The 17,274-nt window shown below is 41.8% G+C and overlaps 1 protein-coding gene across 1 annotated transcript in view; it reads right to left on the bottom strand.

Moving 5' to 3' along the window:
* COBL (cordon-bleu WH2 repeat protein) overlaps positions 1–17,274 on the bottom strand; it is a 761,158-nt gene that overhangs the window by 572,381 nt on the left and 171,503 nt on the right. The window lies entirely within an intron of this gene.

The following is a 17,274-nucleotide window of genomic DNA, read 5'->3' as shown; positions in this document are numbered from 1 at the left end:
CAGCAGAGTCAGTTCCTTACATTACTCCCACCTCTACAGGCGCAGCCTCTGGATGCCCTATTTCCTGGTTTAGCAGGGTACTGTGCATGGAAAGACTGAAGAAGATCAGGAGCATGAATATTGTCCACTGGTTCCCATGATCTATCCTCTTCACCATAGCCTTTCCAAAGAACCAAATATTGAAGCTTGTTGCGGAATATCCTGGAGTCAAGAATTTTTTCCACCTCGTATTCATCTTCACCATCCACGAGGACTGGTGGTGGGGCAGGCAGGGCTCGACCAGGGAAAGTATTTTTATGAAAAGGTTTAAGCAGTGCAACGTGAAACACCTGATGTATTTTCATGGAATCTGGAAGTTGCAGACGGAAGGTGACAGCATTGATCTGAGCGATGATCTCAAAAGGTCCCATGAACTTTTGACCCAATTTATGAGAAGGAATCCTAAGCTTAAGATTCTTTGTTGACAGCCAAACCTTGTCACCAACATGATAAACTGGGGCCTCCTTTCTATGCCTATCAGCAGCTCTTTTGTAACATTCCTGAGCCTCCGAAAGAGTCTTCTTCAGCAGTTCTTGGGAATCTCGTAAGGCGGTTAGCCGGTCAGTGACTGCAGGAATGGAAGTAGTAATTGGGAGACTCACTAGAAAGGTTGGATGGTAACCATAATTAGCAAAAAATGGGCTCAGAGAAGTGGAGCAGTGTTGGGCATTGTTATAGGCAAATTCCGCCGTGGGTAGAAAATCCAGCCAGTCATCCTGCAGGTAACTAATATAGCACCGCAAATATTGTTCTAACGTCTGGTTGGTTCGCTCAGTCTGTCCATTACTTTGTGGATGAAAAGCTGACGACAGATTTACATTAATACCTAGAATAGAACAAAAATATTTCCAAAAATGAGATGTAAACTGCACTCCCCTGTCAGAAATTACTTCATCAGGCACTCCATGCAAGCGAAATATTTCCCGAATAACTAGGTCAGCAGTCTGTTTAGCTGAAGGGAGACCACGAGCTGGTATGAAATGACTCATCTTAGTTAACCGGTCCACAACAACAAGAATGGTAGTGTGTTCCTTAGAGGGGGGTAGTTCCACAATAAAGTCCATGGATATAGATCCCCAGGGACGATGGGGAATAGGAAGAGGCTGAAGCATGCCAACAGGGGATGAGCGAGGAGTCTTATGTCTGGCACATACATCACAAGAGGACACATACTTCTTAACATCCTCATAATATTTAGGCCACCAAAAGGATCGGGTAAGTAGTTCTTGTGTCTTTCGGATTCCTGGATGACCTGCTGGTTTTGAGTCATGGTAGAGACGTAAAACGTCCAGTCGCACTGATTCTGGAACAAACAGACGTTGTTGAAAAATCCAAAACCCATTAAGCATGGTCATATGAAGATCACGAGGAGGATCACAAAAAACTGGATCATCAGCGTAGCCCTTTTTAATGCGAGACATTAGATCAGAAGGAAAGGTAACTCCTAAAAATCTACTCTCAGGCAAGATGGTGGCTTTGGTTACTGTAGTATGGAGGGGGTCAGCTATCCTAGACAAGGCATCGGCCTTGCCATTTCTGGAACCAGGGCGGTATGAAATCAAAAAATTAAACCTCGAGAAAAATAGGGACCAGCGTGCTTGTCTGGCTGACAGTCTCTTAGCTGATTGAATACATTCCAGATTTTTGTGATCTGTGAGGACAGTAATTGGATGGGTGGCTCCCTCCAAGAGATGTCTCCATTCGGCAAAGGCAGCTTTTATAGCCAAAAGTTCTTTATTCCCTATGTCATAATTTCTTTCTGCTGGTAACATCTGGCGGGAATAGAAGGCACATGGATGTAACAACATCTTAGGTCCAGTCCTTTGAGACAGTATAGCCCCAACAGCTGAATCAGAAGCATCTACCTCTACAGTAAATGGCAATTCTGGCTGAGGATGTACCAGGATAGGGGCAGATGTAAACAGAGTCTTTAATCTGGAAAATGCAGTGTCAGCCTTATTGGACCACTGAAAAGGAGTCCCTTTACGTGTAAGTTCAGTGATCGGTGTAATAACGGCAGAGAAATTCTTAATGAAACGCCTGTAAAAATTGGCAAACCCCACAAATCTCTGAATATCTTTTTCATTCTTGGGGATGGGCCAGTCCAGCACAGCTTTAATTTTACTTGCGTCCATTCTTAAACCTTTAGGAGTTATTACATATCCCAGGAATTGAATTTCTGTTTGTTCAAACTCACATTTTTCCAGTTTAATGTATAGGTGGTGGGTACGAAGGCGCTCAAGAACAATGCAGACCTGTTTTCTGTGATTTTCAAGATTATCAGAAAATATCAGGATATCATCCAAATATGCCACAACAAACTGATCCAGGAGATCCCGTAGTACATCATTGATTAGATGCTGAAAAGTTGCAGGGGCATTACAAAGCCCAAATGGCATTACTAGATATTCGTAATGTCCGTACCTGGTTCTGAAAGCTGTTTTCCATTCATCATTTGGTCTTATGCGAACCAGATTATATGCCCCCCGTAGATCAAGCTTCGTAAATATTTTAGCTGAACGAAGTCTCTCCAGAAGTTCAGGAATGAGAGGCAAGGAATAGCGTTTTTTAACAGTGATTTTATTAATGTCCCTGTAATCGACACATGGCCGTAGACTGACATCTTTCTTTTCTACAAAGAATATAGGAGCTCCTGCTGGAGAAGTAGATGGTCGAATGAAGCCTTTGGCAAGATTTTCTTGTATGTATTCACGAAGTGCTTTCAATTCAGGCTCAGAAAGGGAGTATATACGGCCAAATGGGATAGCAGCTCCAGGTAGCAGCTCTATGGGGCAATCATAAGGCCTGTGAGGTGGAAGCTGATCAGTATTCTTCTTATCACAGACATCTGCAAAATCCCGATATTGTAGAGGAAGCTTAGTTAAGTTTGTATCAACCATTTCATTAATTGTTGTGGCAACAGGTGTTGCCTTAGAGGGTTGACAATTCATTAAGCAGTGTTCTGAAGGAAAGGACAAAGTTCTAGTCTTCCAATCAATCTGTGGGTTATGCAGAGCAAGCCAGGGTATACCCAAAATCACTGGAAACTGTGTTGAGGAAATTAGGTGGAAAGATATAGACTCATGGTGATTCACTTCCAGAATCAATTTTAAGGGCACAGTCTCATGTGTAACCGGGCCTGACATAAGTGGAGAACCGTCTACTGTTTCCATTAACACAGGTGAAGATTTAGGGATAGACTGAATTTTATTTCCTGCTGCAAATTTAATATCCATAAAGTTTCCGCCTGCTCCAGAATCTATCATAGCTGTAGTTGAAATTTTATTATCACCATATTGCAAAGTGATGGGCACCACCAAATGAGGATGTTGAGTCATCATACCCTCTTCACCCTGAGCCAGAGAAAACAAGGGTTGTGTGACAGAATCCAGTTGGTCTGAAATCTGGGATTGGTGTTGAATCTGTGCACCCTCAGCAGTCATAGCTATTGTTCTTTTAGACTTGCTAGGGCAATTGATGGCATAATGCCCTGCACTACCACAATACAGGCATAAATTGTGAGTGCGTCGCCACTGTTTTTCTTCATTGGATAATGACCCTCTTATTAGATCTACCTGCATAGCCTCAGGTTCAGAGTCCGTAGGTGTTTGTGGGGTCGGAGTAGAAATTCTTTAATAGAAAGTAGGAGTAGCACTTGGTTTAAAAGAGCCCTGTCTTTCCAATCTTCTTTCTGAAAGTCTCCGATCAATACGGATAGCCAACCGCACAAATGCATCAAACTCAACAGGAAGATCAACACGAGCTAGCTCATCTTTTATAGCTTCTGAGAGACCCCTTCTGAAGTGGAACCTCTGGGCTGATTGGTTCCAAGTAGTATCAGCAACCCACTGTCTGAATTCAGCAGCATATTCAGCCACAGAGCGCCTCCCTTGTTGTAAATGAAGGAGAGTGGCTTCTGCTGTAGCACAGCGATTGGGGTCATCAAAAACTAGGCACATGGCCTCAAGAAAGTCTTTTAAATTTCCCAAGACTGGACTGTCCTGTTCCAGAAAAGGGGAGCCCCAAGCCAGGGAGAAAATAAATCCCACCTTCTCTCTTTCAGATGGAAAACGGTTAGGTAACATCATTAAATGCAAACTGCATTGATTTAGGAAACCCCTAAATTTTTGGCGGTCTCCTCCAAATTTTTCTGGTGGAGGCAAGCGGGCATCTTGTGCAGGTGTAACAGTAGTAGCAGCAGCAGCCGCAACATCATGTGCCCTGTAGCTGGTAAGCTCACTATGCATTGATCAAACTTCATTTTGCAGTTCAGCTACCTGATCTTGCAGCACTTGAATGGTCTGTGCCTGGGTCTGCATAGTTCTTGCATTATAAGCAACCTGCTGGGCCAATGCAGAACCTGATCCGACGGTCTCCATGAATGGGCCAGATTATTCTGTAATGATATTGATGTTACAAAGTGTTGGAGTCCAGTAGCCAGATCAGCAATGTTTTCTGCCAGAGGTAGCCACTTGTTACCCAGGTGGTTGAGCCCCTGAGCCTTGAGTGGCCTTCTGGTCTTAAGCAGAGATGGGAGACTGGAACAGAGAGATGGTAATCGTAGTGAGGCAAGCCGAGGTCAGTGGGAAGGAGAAGCAGCAAAGTCAAAAACGGTCCAAAATCAGCAACAGGTAGGAGAAACAGGAACAAGCTTGATTAGAGAGTACAGGAACCACAATAATCTGGCAAAGGTACAGAGACAGGAAGTGGCTTTTATAGGCCAAGAACCAGACACATGACCAGACACAGCTGAAGAGACTTGTCACTGATACCAATGCTTATAGAGTCAAGGTTACCAGATCTCAGGTACATTTGCAAAAGGCAGGCTGGTGTAGTGGTAAGGAAGAGGTTTAGCAGCATGTAAACCAGGGTTTGAAACCCAGCAGAGTCAGTTCCTTACACCGACTTACCTTCTTTCAGGATCTGAGCAGAGACACTCTACTCTGGCGCAAGAGCATGCAACACATCACATCCACACTGCAAACAGCGGGCATCCCATACAGATGGGCAACCCCAAGAACGCTGTGGGTAACTAAAGGCGAACTTCATTACAAGCTTACTGACCTGGGAGAAGGCCCAGCCCTCCTGACCACACTGGGACTGACCAACAATGACATGGCCCCACCTGCCGAGCACCCTGGACCCACGACCTGAAGCCTGCAGTGACTACGAGCCACGAATCACATTTACATATTGTTTGTTCAAGTTTCTTTTGCACTGTTGCACCAAATTATGCATACTACTCCCAACTCAAACCAAATTTAATGAACCAGACGAGGCCAGAGGGCCCAGTAGGGAAGATGCACGCAAATAACAGAACCCTACCCTTCCCCCCACCCCCCATTAATGCCGTGGGGTTACAGGGCATAGTAAAACATGGAGCACCCACAGGAACCACTCGATGGGATCACGGGCGTAGAAACACCTTCATCGGCAACCAAGTAAGGCTCAGATAGCCAAGCTCCTACTCCAGACGTACCTACACATAGACGAACCACAGAAACCCAGCCCTCACGCTATCGCAAAACTTACAAACAACCTAACGACACACACAGGGTTAGGGAACCCACCAGCACACACTTTGCGCCAGGGTTACACCATAGCCCAAGGACCCTAAGGGGCAGCAACAACCTTTCACATCACCCACACCAAGGGCACAGCCCTTACTCTCGATACGACCAACTAGCCCACTACACTAAAAAGTGCAGAGCTCACCTCCTCCCAACACATTTAAAACATACAGCAGGCTAAAGTGCTTTAGGGGTCAAGAGTGTTTAAGTCCTTCAAAGCAAAAAAATAAAAGAAAGCTTAAAGAGTACACGACAATTAATATGATTTAATACGGTATTTTAAAGAGTTATAAAGGCGCTTTAACCAGATGATTGCCCTATCCACTAAGGCGCAGCATAAGTCTTTTAGATCTACATCGGTACCAAGACAGATAATACTGTTTTTAATGTCATAGTCAATATTATGTTTAGCAGCCATTATTTACTTATAGCCATGTAATTGTCTTAAACGCAGCCTACACTGGCGACAATTGATAATGCCACGTTTCAAATAGCATGTCATACTCACACTAGTGCACTAACCTACCAAGCTGCCTAGGATTTGCATAGCCTGGTATCACTCACTAAGCGCAAGTATCTTCTAGCCCCAGGGGCATCCAGAGGCAACTGTAATGCAGAACTAGCTATGCATTACTTGTTATCACTTACCCATATCAGTATAGCACTAACATCTCGCCAATAACGTGAACTTCATTACAAACGTAAAGCTCGCACATGTATATTTTAATCTGCATTTTCAAGTATCACTCACACGACTAGCAAGTCCATACAGTTAAATACCCAACTCCTGCTAGGACCAGACATGATTGCTTTGATGGTGGATACGCCTGTTTATAATTTGTTATCACTCGTGTTTTCAAAAACAAAAAAAGTGCAGCATACCATGATGACGCTAATGACATACTGTAATGTTCTCTCTAATGCCTTGTGATACTGCTGAAATGTACGTTTAACACTGCACTCAAAAATAAAGATTTAAAAAAAAAAAATGTTGATTTCTTAATTTTGGGGTTTAAAAAAATACAGGTCATTTTATACATGTGGCGTCTTACACATAAAAAAATACGGTAAGTATCTGCATTATCTTTGTAAAACTCTCCAACTTTGGGTGACAATTATTATAGCCTGGTAGCACTGGGCCAACCCTCCTAATCACTTGGTATTCAATACTGGATGCTTTGACCCAATAACACTGAAAAAAAATTGCACTTAAAAGTGAAACCCCTATTTCTGTGAAACCAATCCAAAAATTATTGATTTCAAATAAGGAAATAAGAACCCAAAGATATAGCACCATAACCACTAAAATAAGCTGTAATCACACAATGAATAACTATCCTGCCCCCAAAAAATATGAGTCACATCACACAACTAATGCAGGTCCATGCAAAGGGTTGTGGAATCAGTTGTGGGCAGGGTAGGATGCATGACAAAGCCATGCTGACAGCATGCTAGCTGGAACATCAAACATATAAATACAAAATCACTTTTCATCCATCAATTTGCTAGCACAATAGCTGGTACATTGCATAGATTAACTTATGTTCTCATTAAAGTGGCATGATAGTTATGGCTGGAGTATTTTATCACATATAAGAAAATTACAATGCAGTGCACTTATTTAGAATGGCATAATTTAAAACAAGTGTGTTCACCAAACCACACAAGGCTACTAAGTTTTCTAATCTATCAATTAGGCACCCAGAACACTTCAGCTAATTGAAGTGGTCTGCGTGCTCTGTTCCTATTGAACTTAGTTTACATTGCAGCTCTAGATCTGCCCTCAGTGGCTGTTAACCAGACAGCCACTAGAGGTCTTCTGTAATTCAAATGGACCTTTGGTCCATTATCTGATGCTGGACGTCCACACGCTCTGCATAAGGACCCCCAGCGTCAGATTTTACCCATAGGAAAGCATTGGCCCCGTTGGAGGGGGGCGCAAGGGAGGAGGGCTCCTTATAAACATATAGTGCCAGAAAAACTGCTTTGTTTTCCTGACAATATAGGATGCCTTTAACTGTAAATAATATTCTGCTTGATACAGTTTGCACATTATTTGATATGTTAACAAGCTTGAGCATTATGTAATAATTCTAAAGGTATGCAGGAATACAAAATATGTAGGCCATGAAAATTGCGCTGGCATTTATAACCATAGCTCCCAACATTCCAAATGAGTAAAGAGGGACACTTTAATTTTAGAGACAGAGCAGTGTGTGTGTGACTAGGGGCAGGCCTTTGTTAGATGTTCGTTAATTTATGCAAGTAAAATGTATTAGAAGAACAATTAATCTTATACACACAGACAGACCTCTAAACACATTTATTATAGCTTAAAACATGGCTCAACAAATCCCAGTCAAATAGGAATTCTGTCCTGGCGCCTGGGATTTGTGAGCCTGTTTCCTCTGAGGCAGGCAGCTGAGGGGAATGCAAGTAGCTGGCTCAGGGAGGATAAAGGCAGTTGCCTTGTGAAACATGGAGGAAGGCAGCAAGGGAGCTGTAATGCCAGGAGCCGTGACGGTCTTGACGCAGCTTCCACACTTCCATGGCTGAGATAATCAATCTTGATGAGGCTACTGCACATGTTTGTCAAAAGGCCATGCTGCGCCAAAAAGCATCTCTATGGAGAACATTCAGTGCCTCCATGTAGAGCATGGAAACGCTGAATGTAGGTGTTGTACACTAAAGCACTGGACTAAGAAGCACCTCTATTGGTCATCTGAGTGACTCTCACTAGAAGTGTTATTAGGCAGTAAAAAAAAAACACTGCATTTCTTGTTCTGAAAAAGCAGTGTTTACATGGAAAAGGCTGCAGGGAGAGGCTATAGACAACAGAACCACTACATTAATCCTTAAAGGACGGAGGCAATTGTACACATGTTGATCAAACAGGGCTTTCATTTTATATCACATATTTATATATGACACATAATGTAATGAGAATAAAATCTAAAAAAGTGTGTGAAACTAAGAAATTTTATTTTTCAAGTTCTGCATGACATGTTAGATTTCAGTGCAATAAAATGCCCATATTTGTACTCATCAATGTCTCCGGAGTACAACAGCATCCCCCATATACAGGTTTTACATTTTTTTGCACATTTAATTTTGCCAGATTGGTTTGCTGGGCTTATGTTGCCTTTGAGACCATATGGTAGCCCAGGAATGAAAGTGAACCCCATCTTGGCATACCATTTGTAAAAGTAGACAACCAAGGGTATATTTAAAATGGAGTATATCCAGTCTGTTTTAGTAGCCACATAGTCACAAAACCTGACCAAAGCTAGCATTTATATTAGTTTTTTGAATTATTCACGAATAAACTGCCCTTTCACCAATTATATCATCAGTAATATACATGTTACATCTCTAGAACACTCATATTTGTGTAGAGTAATGTCCTATGAGTAAAACAGTACTTCCCATGTACAGGTTTTATGATATTTTGGAAAGTTACAGTTACATAAGATTTGTTACATAGATTTGCCTATTTCTGTTTTTGTAAATTGAAATTTGCCACATTGGCTAGGTTTCCTTTGAGACGGTATGGCAGCCCAGAAATGAAAATTAACCCCACCATGGCATGCCATTTGAGAAAGTAGACAACCCATGGTATTTAAAATGTCCAGTCTTTTTTACTAGCCACGCTGGCCAAAGTTAACGTTCATATTTGTCTTTTGCACTTTTTATACAAAAACTGCACTTTTACTGGTGATATAATCATCGTGATAAGTTTTACTGTTTTGAAACACTCATATTAAAGGGACTCTCCAGGCAGCGAATTTACTCACCTGGTTCCATCGCTGGGAGCCTCGTGAAGCCGCGCCCCCTATTTTGTCAAAATGATGAAATAGGCGGGCGCAAGCAGGGAGCAATCAGACGCTTCCATTTGGAAGCGTCATTGCTCCCTTGTGCGCATGCGCGGCTTCGCCGCACATGCGCACATACTTCAGAAGGCGGCATTCATGCCGCCCTCTGAAGTCCTGAGCACACATGCGCGCGGTGTGCACGGCTGCGAGCTGAGCTGACTGACGGCTCAGCTCGCGGTCTTTGCCCGCCCCCCTCCTCTGCTGACAGGCTGGAGAGAGAAGGCGCGCACACAATGCCTTCTCTCTCCTGCACACGTCAGACGTATTTTAATACGTCTGACGTGTACAGGGCCTTTTTAGGGCCCTGCATGATAGGAAGTCCCTCTGGTGGCCGTCTGAGTGAGTGAGTTTTTTCTCTGAAAATACAGTGTTTACATTAGATTGCCTGCAGGGAGCTATAGATCATACCTGAACAACTACATTAAGCTGTAGTTGTTCAGGTGACTATAGTGTCCCTCTAATTTTATTAAAATATATATATAATTACTGTATATATATATATATATATATATATATTATATTTTTTGTTCTGAATGCTTGTATAATATTGTAAAAATATATATTTTTTCATCATTAGGGGGACTGCCCAACAGCCAAGGCAGTCCCCCTGCAAGCAGCTGCATAGGCAACTAAGCCTGCCATGTGCTCGCTCTTTTAGAGTTATTACATGACCCACAGGGGCCTACATTGATGGGAGAGGACTGCCTGGAGTCCCCTAGAAGCGGATCGTGGCAGAGGTGAGTACATGTCTTGTGCTGGGGCTCAACGCTGTTACGGCATTCTAGCCGCAATGGCTTTAAAGCCCATTAAAATGCGGATGGCATAGAACACCATACCAGCGTTATGGGATTAAGCTGTAGTGGTTCTGGTGACTACAGTGTCCCTTTAAGAATTGTATTTTTGCCAATGAAAACAACGCTTTGTTAGTTTAAAAAAAAAAAAAAAAAAAACTTGGACTTTTTTCTTTTTCTGTATATGTTTTATGCTTTTTGTTCTTTTTATGTAAAAATTTTATTCCTGTACACTATTTTCTTAATATACGGCTGCTTGTAAACTAACTAATGTTACTAATTCACAATGCAGTCTTAATATCTTAATATCGTAATTGACTCTAAAAAAATCAATAAATGTTTAATTTAAAAAATAAAATCTTAAAAATGGCTCTTAACTTTTGTAGCTGGCTACTGATATCAAAGCAAATTTGTCAAGCCCTGGCTTAAATACACATTACTATTAGTATTATTGTTTGCGGCTCTGTTATACACTCAGAAACACCAATATTATATAGCTCCTATAAAAGCAGGGAAATTTATTTTGTCCCAAAATAAGGACTGTCTATCCAAAACAAGGACTGCCCATCCTCTAACCCATGTGCATGTAGATCTAAGGAGAAAGAGTATCTTAATTATTAGTAGTCACAATGATTTTGTATCTTTGATTCTTACAAGAACGAGGATAAAAGTTAAAGTTAGATTATTCAGAGTATTCCACTGAAGATAGTAACTATCTTAGATCGTCTGAGTTAATTCACATTCTTTATGTTTGAATATATATAGAAATATTTAGTAGTTGAGTATTGTTACAGACCTGAGGAAGAGAGGAAAACAATTGTCTTTTAAGTATGATGTTAGTCCAATTAAAAAAAAAAAGGTATCATTGCATACTGCAATACTCTATAAACATTTACATATTACAACAGGAACAATGTATTTTATTGACACAGATAAATTTTTAGACACAATTATTGTAACGTAAAGATACATTACTGTGACTATTATTGTTGCGAATTACTGTTACACACTCAAAACACACCTACATATGAAGCGCCTGGAAAAGAGGGACACATCTGGGCTCATAATTAGGACTGTCCTTCCTAATTAGGGACATTTGGGAGGTATGTTTTTGCTTAGACAATTCCAGGAAAGAAAGTGGAAAGAAAGATTACAAGAAAGGAGCTTAAGACCCCTATTAAAAAGTCCAAAAAATGGCTTCAGCAGATTCATCAAAGTCTGAGATAAGTTACTGGATATATTTAGTTTAATTGTTACTGAGATATTAGTGCACATTTTGAGAGGCTAGTTATAACAGGTGATTTGCTCTTAGGATAAACAAATATTGCCATAAACCTAAAGACTACAGTATTAAAAGTTGACTCACAATGTACTAAATTTCTTCTCCACAAGTGATGGCTATTTTTTCTATTTAGAAATTATAACATTTTTTAAACGAACACTGCAAACACAGAAAGCACGTTGGCTTACTAAATTGCTTTATGCATAAATAGTGTTTTTTTCTTTTCTTTTTTTAAATTTTTTTATGTAAGTGTCAATTTCAATAATAAGCGGCACTTTTATAAATGATCTTTGTTACACTACAGACAGTCGGTCCTGTTAAATCAAGTTTTTTTTTTTATGTTTTGTGATGGTGGAAATTAGTAGTGTACTAATGAGAGGGTAACAGCCATATTTTATAGAAGCTAAGCAGGACCCTAATAGAGGCTGTCTATGATCCTCTGTCCAGTCTATTTCTAATTATAAGTGGTATAGTGTGGGAATGTAAAGACATATCCTGCTGCTTGCACCGAGGTGCGCTGACAGAACGGCAATCAAAAATATAGAGCCTCGGGGGGCGGAGCCTGACCAGCACCTAAGCAGGACGTGCATTGCAGGAGCTCCTGCGGCACGGCCGATAAACTCGACGAAAAATCGGGTAGGAGAGCCAGAAAGCTTTCTGGAAGGAGCCCGGCAGACTGGGGAAACCGGCACCTACCTGGGGATACCAAAACGGACACCCGGAGTACCCGGGAACCGCTACTGCAGGTTGGGGCCTACCGGAGTGGGCGAAGCGGGAGGACGGCCGCTTTCTGCTTGCTACTCCAAGCGGCACGCAACCAATACTCACCTCTCCCCCCCCCCCTGGACCGGTGGGGGATATCCCGGTCCCCGCCACACTGACCAAGATAAACCTCCTACCTCTCAGTTGATCCTCCGGCCCCCACAAGCTAAACGGGGGTGGCAGTCCTCAAGATGGCGGTCCAACCTGACTCACCAACATCCGACCAGCAGCTGCAACAGTCTGATGTGCCAGGCCCCAATGACAAAACAAGAGACACCCTTGAGGACATTTTTGATCGTTTTTGGGCTCAACTGCAGGCTCGCATGCGGCCAGCTATGGCTACTCCTGACCCACCCACAGGGGACCAGGTTCGCAGCAAGAGGGGGCCTGGGAAACCTCTCATGGGCGCAACTACGTCCCACACATCGAAAACCCGAGCGCGACGCTCACCCGAGCTGAGAGCACTATGGGCCCAGACCCACAAGTACCAGCCACGCACACGGGGGGCCGCCAGACACCCACAACGCCGACGCATACCCGATCCATGCAAGGCCCACCGCACCACCCCGACTGGGACGACCCTGGACCTCAAAGGTACCCAGGCTAGTGGCATGAAGGTACAAGCTCTCCTACAGCACCAGGGCAGGAGGTACATTTTGACTCCACAACACGGCACTGAACCCCCGACGACAGGCACACCGACAGAGAAGAGGGCACCGACACTGACCACAAACGGACCCCCTGCGACCACTCAGCCTCACTGGCACCCAAGTGTGCTCAAGGTCCTGAAGTGGACGATCTGCACGTACTGTGAACAAGTCTCCACCAAAGCACAGAGCCATGGAGACAACCTGGAAGAACCACTCTGCCCTGCAAATAGGTCTGGACTTTGCCTGCTGGCAACGGGCATAGGTTGAGAGGGAGAGATACAGGGGGACACAAGATACGCCAGTGCAAAAGCATGTTGTTCCCTCTCATACACGGCACTGCAATCTAGCTAATACATGTGATTTAACCTAGTGTTTATGCCTGTACTAACAGGTCCCCTATACCACCTGACCCCCCCAGCGTTTAATGCCCATCTACTGAGACACCAGGTGGCTTCCTTCCCCTAGGCGATGCCTGTAACCATGTCTAACCAGACTGTATTGTATTGTATTGTCTTAGCATATAATCTGAGGGTCAGTGTGGCTCCTACATGGTTGGTCAACTATTGCGACGTGCCATGCCCAGCTGTGTTGCCTTTCATGGCCCTAGATGTACCACCTAATCCTGTGTTGTGGGCTTGCCCCCACTACCGGGCTTCACATGACTCTCACGCATACGGGACATCTTAACTAACCTGACCAGTGGACAAGCTTTTACAGCTGCGCACGCCATGCCCCACACCACACTATTGTCCACTCCTCTTAAATTCCAAGACGTGCACGGTTTAAGTCCCTAACGTTAGAAAGCAGCAGACGCTCATCACTCAATCTCACGCAAAAGCTAAATCTAGCCTGTATAACCCAGCCTGAATATCAATCTATAGTAAACATATATGGCTATCTAGCCTGACAACACACTGTTCCTCAAAACACAAAAAGCCTGCGTATTAATTGTATGTTTAATAATGTTTTCATCTCACATGTCGACCTCCAATAGGCACTTCTCTTATTGACCTAGATTTGTTTAACCTGTTCACTGTATACTTTTATTATGAATACTTTACTCTTGTTTGTAATCTTATCGAATGCTTAAAAAATATAAAACGAGGCAGCTCCTCATGGGAGATGTTGTACTGTATTGACGTGACCCCAAGCTGTATGAAAACCGTACACACCCGCTCTTTATTCTGTACCCCATTTAACAGATGCCTCAATGAAGGAATGATTGACAAAAAAAATAAAAAAATAAAATAAAAAAAAAATAAAAATATAGAGCCTCTGTTACGTCCTCCTTTGCCATGAATCAGGGCACTGGACACTATTTTTAATACACAATTAAAGAGTTAGGCAAGTGCGGAGAGGATTCACTGAGTGCAGCTCCCCAACTCCACTACTCTATGAGAATTAGTGGAGGAGGGGAGCAGCACCCAGTTGATCCTAGAAAATATGTAAAATGCTGTAGTTGTCATAGTGCGTGGAGTTTTCTTTTAACCCCTTAAGGACCAAACTTCTGGAATAAAAGGGAATCATGACATGTCACACATGTCATGTGTCCTTAAGGGGTTAAAGGAAAGCCCCTGCTCCGGACTTTATGCTCACTAAAATTTCATAATGTTCTTTGAAAATGTTAAACATTTTATTGTAAATGACTTTTTAGATTTCAGTTCTACATCAACAGCTAAAACTACTGTACTCCTACAGCTGTAACTACAATAAAACTCCACAGTTTTGTACACAACTCTTATTATGTTATCATTAATCACTGTGCAACTCTTTATATCATTTCTAATCACATCTCTAAAGGAAACAACATAGTTACTGCAATAATAAACAACAACAATGCATTCATCCTTTCACGAATCTTTTCACGGCTTTCAAAAACTTTACCATTAACCCCTTCAGGACGGGTGACGGACGAGGTCCGTCATCCAGGGAATACCCTTAACGACAGGTGACGGCGATCGTGGGGTTAATGGTGCTCCCGGTCTGCCTCTGTATTAGAGGCAGAGCGGGAGCACCGGATCGGGCTGCCCCAGCACATGTACCCGCTCTGACAGCATGTCAGAGCGAGCACAAGTGCTGTGTATACTTACCTTCCGCCTCCCTGCACTTCCGGGTTCAGTGTGAAGTGCAGGGAGATGGATCAGTGCTGATCCTGCCCCCTAGTGTAAAAAAAAAAAGTAAATTTAAAATCCCACCCCCCTTTACCCATTTTAATAAAAAATTAACCCCTTCCCTGCCAATTGATCACTGACTACAGTGATCAATTCGCAGGGATTACATTTTAATATGATCTGATTTTTTTTTTAACCCCTGAGGGTTAATTCTTTCTTTTTTTTTTAACCCTCAGGGGTTAAATTGATTTTATTAATTAATTTAAATATTTTAAAATTATAAATTTAGCTAGCTGGGGAGAGTGGAAGTTAGGGGGGAATTGGGGGATTTAGGGTTAGGCTAACTAGGGGTTAACGTTAAAAAAAGTTTTAAAATAAGCTTTAAAAAGTTAAAAAGTTAAAAAAAGTTTTAATAACGTTTAAGTAAAAAATTAAAAAAAATAAACCCTTTACCCAGTCCAAATAAAAAATTAACCCCTTCCCTGCCAGTCGATCACTGCCTACAGTGATCAAAATACAGATCACAGTATTATACTGTGATCTATTTTTTTTTAACCCCTGACGATTAACTTTTATTTATTTTTTAACCCTCAGGGGTTAAATTTATTTAATTAACTAATTTAAATATTGTATAATTAAATATTTTGCTAGCTGGGGTGGGTGGGAGTTATGGGAAAATGGGGAATTTACTGTTAGTGCTGCTTACTGCTAGTTAGGGGTTAACGGTAAAAAAAAAAAGCTTAGAAAAATGTTAAATCTGTAAAAAAAAGTTTTACGAAAGTTTAAGAAACTTTAAAAAAAATAATAATCAAAACAAAAGTTTAAAAAATAGTTTTAAAAAGTAAAAAAAGTTTTAAAAAGTTAAAAAATACATTTAATAACGCTCGTTACCACTACACCTGGTACAAGCTAGCGGAAAAATGATCCCACGCTAAGGTTCAAAATATGCCTTTTGAAATACCCTGGGATGTCTTCTTTAAGAAATGGTATGGCTTTATGGGGTATTTGGATTATATAGCCTGGTATAATACTCTAAAATGGGACATGGGCACAGCGTAAAAATGTAAAGTTTGAAAAAAATGGAATGGCTGTGTCCCAAATGTGCCCCTCCGATGTCCACATTAACCTGGCAAAGGTAAATACGGGGGTATTTTTGTACTCAGCCGACATAGCTGAGCAACATATAAAGTATTATAGAGTGGTGGTACACATAAGATTTGCAAAATATACTGTGCAAACTCACTTTGTGTGTCAAAAAGGCAAAAAAAACGCTTATTACCACTACACCTGGTACAAGCTAGCGGAAAAATGATCCCACGCTAAGGTTCAAAATATGCCTTTTGAAATACCCTGGGATGTCTACTTTAAGAAATGGTAGGCCTTTGTGGGGTAGTTTGAATTTAAAACCTGCGAAGATGCTTGGAAATTGCACATAGGCCCAGCGTCAAAATCCAAAGTTCTGTAAAAACTGATATGGCTTGGTCTCCAATATGGCACTGTAGCTTCACAAAATAGTGCCAAAGACATTCATTGGGGATGTCCTTTTACTCAGAAGACTTAGCTGAGCATAATTTGGGGGGTTTGAACTTAGTGGCACATATGAAATATACAAAATGCCCAGCAAAAATGCAATCCGTATGTAAAAAATGCACAAAATTATTTTTTACCACATACTTTGGCATGTAATGGTAAAAAAATGGGGGCATGTTAAGGCACAATATGCACCTTATGAGATACCCTGGAGTGTCTACTTTTACAAATGGTAGGCCTTTGTGGGGTTTTTTTGAACAGTCAAACTGTTATAATACCCCAAATGGAAGCATAGGCTCATTAAATCCGTCTCTCAAAATTCTACTGTGAATACTGAAAAGGACAGGTCTCCTGTATGGCACTGTAGCTTCACGAAATAGTGCCATAGACATACAATGGGGGTGTCCTTTTACTCAGAAGACTTAGCTGAGCATAATTTGGGGGGGTTGAACTTAGTGGCACATATGAAATATACAAAATGCCCAGCAAAAATGCAATCCGTATGTAAAAAATGCACAAAATTATTTTTTACCACATACTTTGGCATGTAATGGTAAAAAAATGGGGGCATGTTAAGGCACAATATGCACCTTATGAGATACCCTGGAGTGTCTACTTTTACAAATGGTAGGCCTTTGTGGGGTTTTTTTGAACAGTCAAACTGTTA

This window comes from Pelobates fuscus, chromosome 4 (assembly GCF_036172605.1).
Source record: "Pelobates fuscus isolate aPelFus1 chromosome 4, aPelFus1.pri, whole genome shotgun sequence".
NCBI classification, from domain to species: domain Eukaryota; kingdom Metazoa; phylum Chordata; class Amphibia; order Anura; family Pelobatidae; genus Pelobates; species Pelobates fuscus.
Note: the sequence above shows the minus strand (reverse complement) of the source record. Positions and strands in the feature narration are given on the sequence as shown.